The 11,746-nt window shown below is 36.5% G+C and overlaps 1 pseudogene; it reads right to left on the bottom strand.

Moving 5' to 3' along the window:
• Nucleotides 1-233: 233 nt before the first annotated feature.
• LOC113343781 lies at nucleotides 234-333 on the bottom strand (annotated as a pseudogene).
• Between the last annotated feature and the right edge of the window lie 11,413 nt (nucleotides 334-11,746).

Raw genomic sequence — 11,746 nt, 5'->3', positions numbered from 1 at the left:
AGAAAATGAAAACCCCTATTTCCATGTTAGGGACTTTGAGGAAATTTGTAGTACCCTGAAAATTACAAACCTTGATGATGATGCTTTAAAACTCAGGTTATTCCCCTTTTCCTTAAAAGATAAAGCCAAGTCGTGGCTGTATAGTTTGGCTTCCGAATCAATTGAAACCTATGAACAACTTACATCTGCCTTTTTGAACAAGTTTTTCCCTAGGCACAAAACCTCGTCTATTAGGACGCAAATCTGCACGTTTACACAACAGGAGGGAGAATCTTTGTATAGGTATTTGGAAAGGTTCAATGATTTATTAGCCCAATGTCCTCATCATGGTTTAGAAAAGGTTAGGTTAGTTCAGATCCTTTATGAGGGTTTAGATTATCCCACCACAACTACAGTAGAATCCATGTGTACAGGTGGGTTTGAAAACCAAACAGTTGATGATGCGATGACATATTTGCATGAAATCGCCGAAAAGACCCAACAATGGGAAAGCAATAGGGTACCCCAGAAAACAATTCTTCTAGGCAGAGGAAACGTTAATAGGGTAGAAGGAAGATTTGAATCATATGCCAAAATTGCTGCTATAGCGAAAAGGTTAGAAGCTTTAGAAGTGGGTCACACTAGTGGTAGATTGGAGCCTTTTTGGGAAGGCCAGAATAATGAAGAGCAATCCAATGCTCTCTATAATAACACTAGGTATGATAACCGTCAGAAGTTTGACCCATATTCAGAAACCTATAATCCTGGTTGGAGAAACCATCCGAACCTTTCATGGTCTAAGGGCCAGAGTCAACGTCAGTTTAGTAATTCTAATGCTCCCCCAGGTTTTGGTTACACTAAGAACTCATCAGGCCCAGAAAACAAAACGACTAGCTTAGAGGAATCTATTAAGATGTTAGCAAAAACTCAGGATATGTTATCACAGAGCCAAATTAATTTTCAACAGGAAACCAAGCAGAACTTTCAAACTAGTGCTCAGAGCCTTGCTAAGATAGAACTTCAAGTCGGCCAAATAGCTAAGACCTTAAGTGAGAGAGATAACGGAAGGCTCCCTAGTCAGACTACCCCCAACCCTAGAGGAGTTCATGAAGTAGGTGCAAAAACATCGAATCAATTGAATGCTATTAGAACCCTTAGGAGTGGTAGAGTAGTAGACAATCAGGTAACCATGCCCGATAGTGAACATACTGTAGTTCACCCCTCAGGATCTCATCCCTCAGGACCACTAACTGAGGGGACTGATAAAATTTCCGATGATGCCAATTCGGTTCCTAAGAGGTCTGATTTTGTGCCTAGAGCCCCATTTCTCCAGCTATTAGCATCAACAAAGAAGGAATCGAACTTTAATGACATATTGGAGGTTTTTAAGCAAGTTACCGTAAACCTTCCTTTATTAGATGCAATTAGGCAAATTCCTGCTTATGCCAAGTTCCTTAAGGATATGTGTACGCGAAAGCGAAAACTTAGCGTCCATAAGAAAGCCTTTTTAGCTAGTCATGTAAGTTCAATCATTCAGAACACTACCACTCCAAAGTACAAAGACCCAGGTTCCCCAACCATTGCTTGTACAATAGGTAAACACCGGGTAGAAAAAGCTTTACTTGACTTAGGAGCCAGTGTGAACTTACTGCCGTACCATGTGTACTTACAGCTAGGACTTGGTGAAATGAAACCTACTCAGATAACACTGCAGTTAGCTGATAGGTCTGTCAAAATTCCTCGAGGTGTTATCGAGGATGTTCTTATTGAGGTCGACAAGTTTATTTATCCAGTGGATTTCGTGGTCCTAGATACCCAACCTATCCCTGACCCAGAGAACCAGATACCTGTGATTTTAGGTCGCCCATTCTTAGCTACGTCTAATGCGATCATAAACTGTCGAAATGGTGTGATGAATTTATCCTTTGGTAATATGACTATCGAAATGAACATTTTTAATGTCAGTAAGCTACCTTATGAGCTAGATGACACATGTGTTGAAGAGGTGAACATGATAGGAACCTTAGTTCAGGAGTCATTACCAAATATCGCATCGGAAGATCCATTAGAGAGTTGTCTAGCCCACTTTAACATGGATTTCGACGAAGATAGCAATATTGAACAAGTGAATGCTATGTTGGATTCTATTCCTATGTTAGATACTGATAAATGGAAAGCTAGGTTCGAACCATTACAAGCTTTTGAGTCTACCTTAATCCCTTGTTCAGAAGAGCCTCCTAAGTTGGACCCTAAATCTGCATTCTTAGGGCCATCTAAGACTTTTCCTGTGATTATAGCATCCGATCAGGACAGCAGGCCAGAAATCATGCTTCAAGACAATAAGGAAACTCTAGGGTTGACCATACAAGATATGAAACATATAAGTCCTACAGCTAGTATACCTCAAAAGAATTTAGAGGATGAACCACCTGATTATAACTCAGAGAAAGCAATTGACCTTTTTCAGAAACCTGATGGTCTAGAAATTAGGAATATTGTGACTAGTCTATCTAGAGACACCCAAAATTCTAAGTTTGGGGGTAGTGATCGTCAATTATCCCCAGTAGAAGTCCCTAACTTGGGACTCGATCCTAGTGCTTATGAGGTATCACTTGAGTCTATTCAGACTCCACAACCCGATCCTCCTGATACTGTCCAGGAGGAAATCCAGCTATTAAAGTCCCGTTTTTCGGATGAATCTGTTTTTCAAGACACTCATATGAAGCCCAATTGGGTGCCCCAAATAAATCCAGTTGTCTTGCAAGAAACTTTCAATGAGGTTGTGCTCCTTATGTTATTTTTTCTGATCCTGTGCAGTTGTTTCATATTAGTGGCAGTTTTATTTGGTTTTGATGACCCACAGTTAGTTCGACTACTGATATATGATTTGAAAGATAACTAGCCATTTTATGAAACTTGATGTCTGGCTGAAGACTTTAAACTTAGCACTTCTTGGGAGGTAACCCAATCTCATGCAACAAGGTAATATCTTCCTAACTCTTTTCTTCAATGTAACAGTTTCTCCTTATTCATGCTTTTAATTTCATCTTTAGAACATTGAGGACAATGTTAGATTTAAGTTTGGGGGTATGGGAGAAACTTTTAGTTGCAGTATGAATAAATAAACTCAAGGGCTTAGAAATTTATTCCTATTGAGGATTGCACTAACTAATCTAAGTGGATGGAAGCATTTTGATCGTAGGAGTTGAGGACCAATCTGATTAGATGGAAACATCTAGAAGAGTCTATTCATAAAGCACAAGCTCAGGTGTTAGAAATAACATGATAGTTTCACCATATCTCGTTGAGTCCTTTTCACTTCTATTTTTATTTTATTTTAAACTATGTTACTCTAAGTGATTAGGTGGGGCTCACGATTCAAGTTGTTACCAATGCTAGGGTGAATTAGAGTGATTGAGATACCAAAAAAAAAAAAAAAAAAGTTGAAAAAAAGAAGAAGTTGAGACCGGACCAATTAGACCAATCGGAATAAATATTACACTTGGATAGCAATATGTGTGTTTCTCCCTGTCTCCGTCGCCTAAACAAGCGTGGAATGCAGGACCCGTGGGAACTATCGTGTAATATGCTGACAAGAAGCATGCGCTTGGATCCAAAAGATCTATTCATGTCGTTAAAAAAAAAAAAAAAATCGAGAAAAAAGGTTATTATTCTATGTAGTCAACCACTGGTTCCCTTGTATATGCCAGTTTGTTGATCTAGATTTAGGTTATCGGCCGCTGGTTCCCTTGTATATGCCAGCAGTGTTGATATTAGTCAGACCGGTATCTCAGTCCATTAGGATAGGTTCATTTTAGCAGTGGCCTTCAGACAGATATGTGAAACATCGATCATTTGGTCAACATCAACACCATCTATGTTTTTCTATATCCATCTCTTAATCTTTCCGTGTGATTAGTTTGACTCCGAATATGATGTCCATACAACTATCTGAGTAGAGCTCTGTCACTTTATATGAATATTAGTATGCTTGAGTGCAAACTCGTGTACAACAATTGGAATTTCGCATCAGGGTACTTCTTCTTGTAGTCAATAAGTATGCCAACCAAGGAGATTCTTTAGTGCCTTCCAAGGTTCGTTGTAGATAGCTAGGGTCTGGAGTATTAAGGTTTTGTGGGTATATCTCTAGTAAGCCCTCCCGAGACTATAACTCGGCCACTAGGGACACCTAGGGGTTTAAAGGCTTATTGCATACGCTAAATGCAATCGACGATGCCTGCGACAGTGAGTTAGGATTTTATTTTGTAGTTTTGATTTTCTCGGGACTAGCAAATAATAAATTTGGGGGTATTTGATAGACGCATTTATGTGTCTAATTCGTCCCAATTGTATATATTGTTAGTGCTCGATTTTGTACTTATTTGGTTATTTTATGTCTTTGTAGGTGTTTTTGGAGAAATAAGCTTTTGCGGCGAAATTGGCTCAAAATGTGGCATTTAAACCTCCGTAGATAACGTACCATAAGTATGCCAGAGACACCCCAGAAATACCCCGGAGGAACCCCGAAAAAGTGTTGAAAACATCCCAGAAAAATTACTAAAGGCACCCAAGGGACAAGTGTTATGCGGACCCCCAACACCCTGGATAAGGGGTAACCTAATTACTAGGGGGAGGTCACCTTCACCTTTTGAATTTTGAATTTGGCGGCAAATTGTGGCAGACGTGACTCATATTAGAGTTCGCATTCTTGGGACGATTTAAGGAGATTCAACCTCGGATTTTCGTTGGGCTGGACATGTTAGAGCACAACAGGGTTGCTACAAGTGATTGGACCGAACGAATTGGGCTAGAGAAGCGGGGAGAAGCAAACAGAGGCATCGGAAGTTTATTGGGTTTTGTTGATGATTGGGCTTAGTTTTAGTCGGAGTTTGACGTAGAGATGGATTGGGATTCAGTTGATACACCAAAACAGGATTGGTATGTGTCACAGATTCGGAAAAATAGGCAATAATTCTCGGTAGAAGCAAAACAGAGAGGCGTAAAAAATAAAAAGAGAAAACTTTCCGTGGAAGAAAATAAGGATTTACTCGCAAAATTTTCGATCCTGTTGGCTATATATAGGATGGGTCAAGTCACAATTAGGGTTATGAAGTCATTGGAGCAGTCGCAGAGAAGTTTGTAACACTACAGAGCTGAGAAGATCAAGTTGCAGGAAAACCCGTGTTTCTGCTGCTGCTGCTGAAGAACAAGCATTGCAAATAAGAACAGCGTCTCAAATTCGTAACGCTTCTACAGTAACTTCTTCGTAACAGTCGGTCCTTTGTTTTGCAACACCAATACATCGTTTCAAACAATCAGTGTTATAGTTTTTCATCTTTTAATCAATTTTTGAACCATAAACAAATATTTTGAGCAAGTGATTAATATGAGGAGCTAAACCCCATTGCTGAGGCGATAGAGGAAGCTATTTTTCCAACAAGAAGTGGTATATCCTATTTTATTTATTTATTTACAATTATTATATGATTATTTTCCTTGGTTGAAAATTGTTTGAATGATTTTTGTTAAGCAATTGTTATTTCTTTTGATAGAGCATACTTGGACCTAGGTTTTTGATGTTCTATGCTTCGGATTTATACTTGTTATTTTGAGAATCTACCTGTTGCAATAGTTAGAATCAACTTGAACGAGAAAATTGCATAAATATAATTATTGGGATTAAATCACTTTGAACTTGGAAAATAGTGGAATCTTAGCCTCAGTGTTCTTTTAATATTGATACCATCTTTGGTCGAGTTTGTGACAATTTTTAGTGTGTTTTCTATTTTAGTTTTAGAATTTAAGTCTATATTTTATCCTTCGCAAGTCTGAGAATCGAACCACTTTTACCACTTTCAAAACTACATCAATAAGCGTTAAACTTCGTACTGTATTCCTTAATACTACGTCTAACTAGAGTGTAATCATTCATGCTTCGCAGTTATGTTCTCAATATGCACGACTTGAAAGATACGTTAGGGAATGAAACAGTTCAAGTCAAATATCACTAACCTCAAGTGGAAGGATGATATTGTCGTTGTAGCTCCTTACTTCTTCACTTCTTCAAGTCTTCGCAATACTTGTAATGTCTCGTATCCTAATACTTTCAAGCTAACCTATACGAAGTTGAGTATAGTACATAATCAAGCGACTCTTTAAATGAGTTTTGGTTCACTAAAATATGACAAAAAAAATTGACATACCAACGCTTGGTGGGTTCAATCGAGCTATGCTCTAACAATCTCCCTCTTTATCAATTTTAGTGACAAAACTCTTACATCATATGGATAAACAAATTACAAGAATTCATTAAACATACGCTTGATTCCCAAATTCAACAACAAAATAACATGTATACATTCAATCCATAAATGCCGGTGTTGACATTATAATAACAAAGCTAATAATCCCCCTAAAGGTAAGATAGGTAGATTTTATCAATCCACACGTCTTTGTTATTCCTTTGTAGTCCATATAACTACAAGTATCATATGATATGCTACTCCCGGTTAGTCTATGCTTTACTCTTTCGTTAGATAAACGTTTAAGCACCAATGTTCTTTCCCTTAGTGATACCAATCATTATAAATCAATACCAGTATCACTTGTTTACTCCATATATTCCTCCCCCATTTTCTCACAAAATGACAAAGGTACGAGCAAATAAAGGACAAACCGAAAGGATCTTACAAATCTCAAAATAGACTTGCAAACCTATAAGAGTTAAGCACGAGGGTTCCACACACCATTTTTGATAACCAATATCAAAAACGAAACTACAAAGTAATTTGTTTTGATATGTTACCAAGGAAACAATTACCCAAAGCAATTTTCCCTAATAGTTTAGCAAATCAAAAATCGACTAAGCACCTTAGTTCCTTTGCTAAACCGATTGTACAAATACAATCGCTTGTTCGATAAGACCAAAATAAACATAACTCTATTTTTGTCATCAGGTTCTAATTATCCATATAACTTAGACATTTAACTTTTAAACAAGACAAGTACTAGGTTAGTTAACTAGCATTCCTTGTTAAGGCATTCGATTAGACTTGAATAATCGAAACCTCCACTTTGATAAGTCTAACTAAGATCAGAATTAACTTAGTTTCTCTTATCCGGAATCGAATTGGACTAAACAATTCATCCCGTAAACCTTTTCTTTCGTTAAGCCATAAACAATTCATACAAACCAAATAAATCAACTTGCATAATTATTCACCTCAACCGGAAGCAATTGAAACAACATAGACATTAAAGCTACCGCAATTGCACCGAAATTTTGTAAGCCTAAACGATTGATACCAAACAATAAAGCAAGATAACAATAGTTTCTCTTAACCGGAAACAATTGAATCACACACACATCCATACACAAATAATGGAATAAAACATCAGTTGTACCGAAATTTTGTTAAGCAAAAGAAATAAATATAAGCAATAAACTCGGGCTTTTCTAAACAGGAAAACGATTAACTAACAAAGTCGTTACCTCAAATTTCGCATCCTCTTCTCCAATGTGTTTGCATCTTCTTCCAGGGAGAATTGATATCGAAATATCATTATGTTGTCATCCTTATGCAAAAAAAAAGAATAATAACAACCAACCTTTACCAGAGAAAGGTTGAAAATAAGTTTTAACTATTGCAAGCAAAAGTTGAAACCACGAAACACATATGATTTTATGCTAAACCAAACGATTCAACATATTGTGACTTTTTCACATATTGTTTCAATCAGAACCCCTCATGATCCTTTGATAAAGCCTACCAACATGGGCTAGAACTTAGTCCTGCTAAACCAAAAAGTCACCCAAACCATAAGGGTTCACAACATATGAGATCGAATATCAAGGTTAGAAAACCGAAATCAAACATCCCATACACAGGCTATGTAATCATAAACTAGCACAAGAAAAATTATAACTCAAATAATTTTATTCATAATAAGATAGTTTTATTGATAATAGACTTTATTGAAAGAAATCAAAAACTATTGTCTATTTTTATTTTTCTTGAAGACAAATCAATCTTCATTTGTTTGCTCATCAGAATCTTCCTCAGAGTCTTCTTCTTGTTCTCCTTTTAGGAACTCATTATTGATCATTAGGATTCCTTCAAGGGTTTCCGGATCATCTCTATAGGCAAATGCCAAATGCTTCTGAATACAGTCCAATTGTCTCCAAAGACGTAGAATGTGGAACATGAGATCTCCATTACTATAGGTTTGGTCATATGAGATACTAGATCCCTTTTGAGTTCCACTCATCCGATTGATAATTCCTTGAGACACAGTTTTAGTATCTTTCTCATATCCAAAGTTGTTCTTTATTGCACCTTCACACAACTTGGTGATGAGATAGGGATATCCAAGATTTCTATGGAATCCTGTGATATTTAGAGATTCAATGATTTTAATCATTTGATTGATAATTATTCCACAAATATCAATTCGTTTCTTACCTTAAAGAAGGTAGTATATCACTTCAGCAAATTCTCTATTCCATAGAGAAAAATCTCTTGTACAAGCAAACAGAGTTGCTACAGCAAGCTTTCCGAAAATCCTTAGATGTAAGGGTACGTCTTTGGTTAGCATCTTTCCCTTTTTCCATTTAACAGTTTTTCAGTAATAAGTTTTGAAATGTTATCGTGCTTAATTTCAGAACATGTAATCATATGCCCTTTCACATTGTAATTGATGATTGTTGATATCATCTTTTTGTTGACATGAAGAAAAGTACTTCCAACCAAGGTGCTAAAAACGAGTTTTTCATGATTAATATTGTGAATATTACCATAAAAAATTCTTACTATATCAGGTGAATATTTTTCAAATCCGAACATATTTCCCCAGATTCGGTCTTGAACAAATTTCACAAAGCTGGTTGCTGAAACATCTGGATCGCGTATCTTTTCTTCAGTGAAGCTTACTCCCGTCAAAGCTTGATATCTTTCAAAACATGTGTTATCTACAAAATTTGTAAGATCATGCTTCCCTTTGATCAAGCGAGGATACTTGATTTTCTCAATATCTCCAGGAGGAATAAATGGATTCAAGAAAAACTTGTCAGTTTCAGAAATTTCTTCTCTTGATTTCCTCTTTCTCATACTTGCGAAAATATGAAAAACCCTAGTTACGGTTTTGACCAATCTTCCCCAATATGTTTGAACACCTATCAATAGATTATCTTTTATAGGAAAACTTGAAATCAAAGACCGGAAATAACTAGTTTTAGGAAATACTAACAAAATCGGAAACCAAGGCTTGTGGGGAAACAATTCCGATTTTGTATCTAGGTATTTCTTTTGGAAAACCTGTTTTTCATGGACTGGATCTTTATTTCGGATTGATTCCATGTTTTTGTCCAAAATCTGTTTACTCTTTTATTACCAGAATTTGATAATATCACTTGAAATTTACTCAAGAATTTACTAGAGTATACAGATATAAATTTGAACAAAATATGATATTTGTTAAAAATACCATAAGAATCATAAACCCTGTAGTATTTTAAAAGATCACTTGCTTCGCTAAAACAGTTGTGAGGTGTATGAAGCAATCCATTGTTAATGGAGATATTAACTGAAAACTCATTCCTTGTAGGAATACATATCTTCTAAAATCGCCTCCTAGACGGCAATACATTCACAGTCTTTGCTATGAAAATGTACATATATATACTCTGGTAATTTATCCAAAATATATTTAAGATTCCAGATTTTTCTAGAACGCAATAGTCATGGTTCATAGAACGAAAAATTCTAAGAGGAATCTTATTCATTTTCGAGATACAACCTGTCTCATAGAGTATTGTATCATTACTACTAAACATGTTAGTATCCAAGACAATGATATACAATTATATGATATCACACTGATTATGTAAGTCTTCCAAGACATACATGAACATAATTCCAATCCCTAAAACATTTAGGAACAAGAGTATTACACACTTCATTCGCGTTTTCCACCACGAATTTTCGAAGTAGTCAAATCCTGCCATTACGTTAACTGAATCAACCATTAGATTCAATTTCTTATAGGTTGGATCGAACCAAACACAGATTATTATATCTTTTCGTGTTTTCCTGCTCTGTTACCAATTAAAAAGATGAGGGTACCCAAATATACCTCAATCTAAAACTTTTCCACCTATAAGTCCTTTTTCTCCAAAAGTGATTGTCTATGGACTGAGTCGAGAAAATACACCTAATTGGTTCACACTTCTTGTGATCGTCTATGGATACGAGATCGAGACAATACAACAACGAAGTATGTTTACTTGATAAGAGGTTCGGACTTAACCAAACACAATAGGATTACTATCAAGTAAATAGGAATTAACCTTTGTGTATTTTACTTCTAATTATAATAAAAACAATTATAATTGTGGAAATAGAAAAGTAAAAGACACAACAAGATTTTGTTAACGAGGAAACCGCAAATGCAGAAAAACCCCGGGACCTTGTCCAGAATTGAATACTCTCAGGATTAAGCCGCTATACAAAATCAAACCAACTTCGTATAGTTGAGACCAAGCAACTAAACCTATAGTTCACCTAATTCTGTATGTATTCCCACGCCTCCAACTTGTAATAAGTCATGTACTTGGAACAATTCCTTTGGTTCGTATTCTAAACAGTAAAGGAATAAAAAATCTGTTTGGTATCAACTCTTTTTCAACCAAGTGATGTGAGTTCGACAAAAGGCTCTTCCGTTTATCTCAATAAAGTCCTTTTCCAGGTCCTTAGATCTATCTACTAACAATTACCGAAGTAATCGTCTAGATTTTGCAATCAATACTTTGAATCACAAAGAAACTTATTGATGTTGATCTACTCAACTAATCAATCCAATCCACCACAAGGATAAACTGATTATAGTTGGACCCTCTTTAACCGAAACAAGTATTGTGCACACCAAAGATTATGAACCCAAATCAGAAATCCTCAAAGTCTTCTTTGTCTTCAAATATTTTAGATCTTCAATAAACACCTACACACAATCAACTTGAATCTCTTGTAATCAATCACGCACAGAACGGAGTCTGTTAACAACGGATTATCACAAGACGTATTTAGAACTACAAACAGTCTAAAGATCCCCGTTGTAGATGGGGAAAAATGATTTGCTGGTTTTTAAGGAATTGAGGAGACGACCGTACGGAGGAGACTCCTCGAACCGAGCGAAATGTTAAAACTCACACAGATGCACCGCTGCAAAGGGGGTGCTTTAGATTCGAGAGTTCAATCTGTAGTACTCCGGCCTAAATCAAGACTGTGACCGTTCCATAGTAAATTCGGTCACAAGAGAGGATGGGTTGATCTGTAGGAGGGAAGCTGAGAAATGTGTGGAATCAATGGTAATCCAAAGATTGTGGGTGTGTGAATTCTGAATATGATAAGCTCTGAATGATTGAAATTGCTCAATTGAGAGTAGTTGCTCAATTTATGAGTTGATGATCTCGTGTTGTCGATGAGACGTGAGATTAATGATACTGTTGATGCTTCAATCATGATTCAGAGACTTATTTATATTGTTGGAATTTTAGACACCATGATCCCGTGAAGTGTGACAGTTGATGGAATCAAGGAGTGGGAAAGTGGAGATCGTGTTTGAAACCAGTTGCTCAACATGTGGAGACTTGGTCGATTTTCCACCCATTACCTCGTGAATTCCTTCAACTGATTGCACGACTTGCCCAAATTCCATCGTGTGTTTGAACACACGTGCCGTAGACCGCCAGACCAAAACCCTAAGTGATATC

Source organism: Papaver somniferum, unplaced genomic scaffold, assembly GCF_003573695.1.
Source record: "Papaver somniferum cultivar HN1 unplaced genomic scaffold, ASM357369v1 unplaced-scaffold_65, whole genome shotgun sequence".
NCBI classification, from domain to species: domain Eukaryota; kingdom Viridiplantae; phylum Streptophyta; class Magnoliopsida; order Ranunculales; family Papaveraceae; genus Papaver; species Papaver somniferum.
Note: the sequence above shows the minus strand (reverse complement) of the source record. Positions and strands in the feature narration are given on the sequence as shown.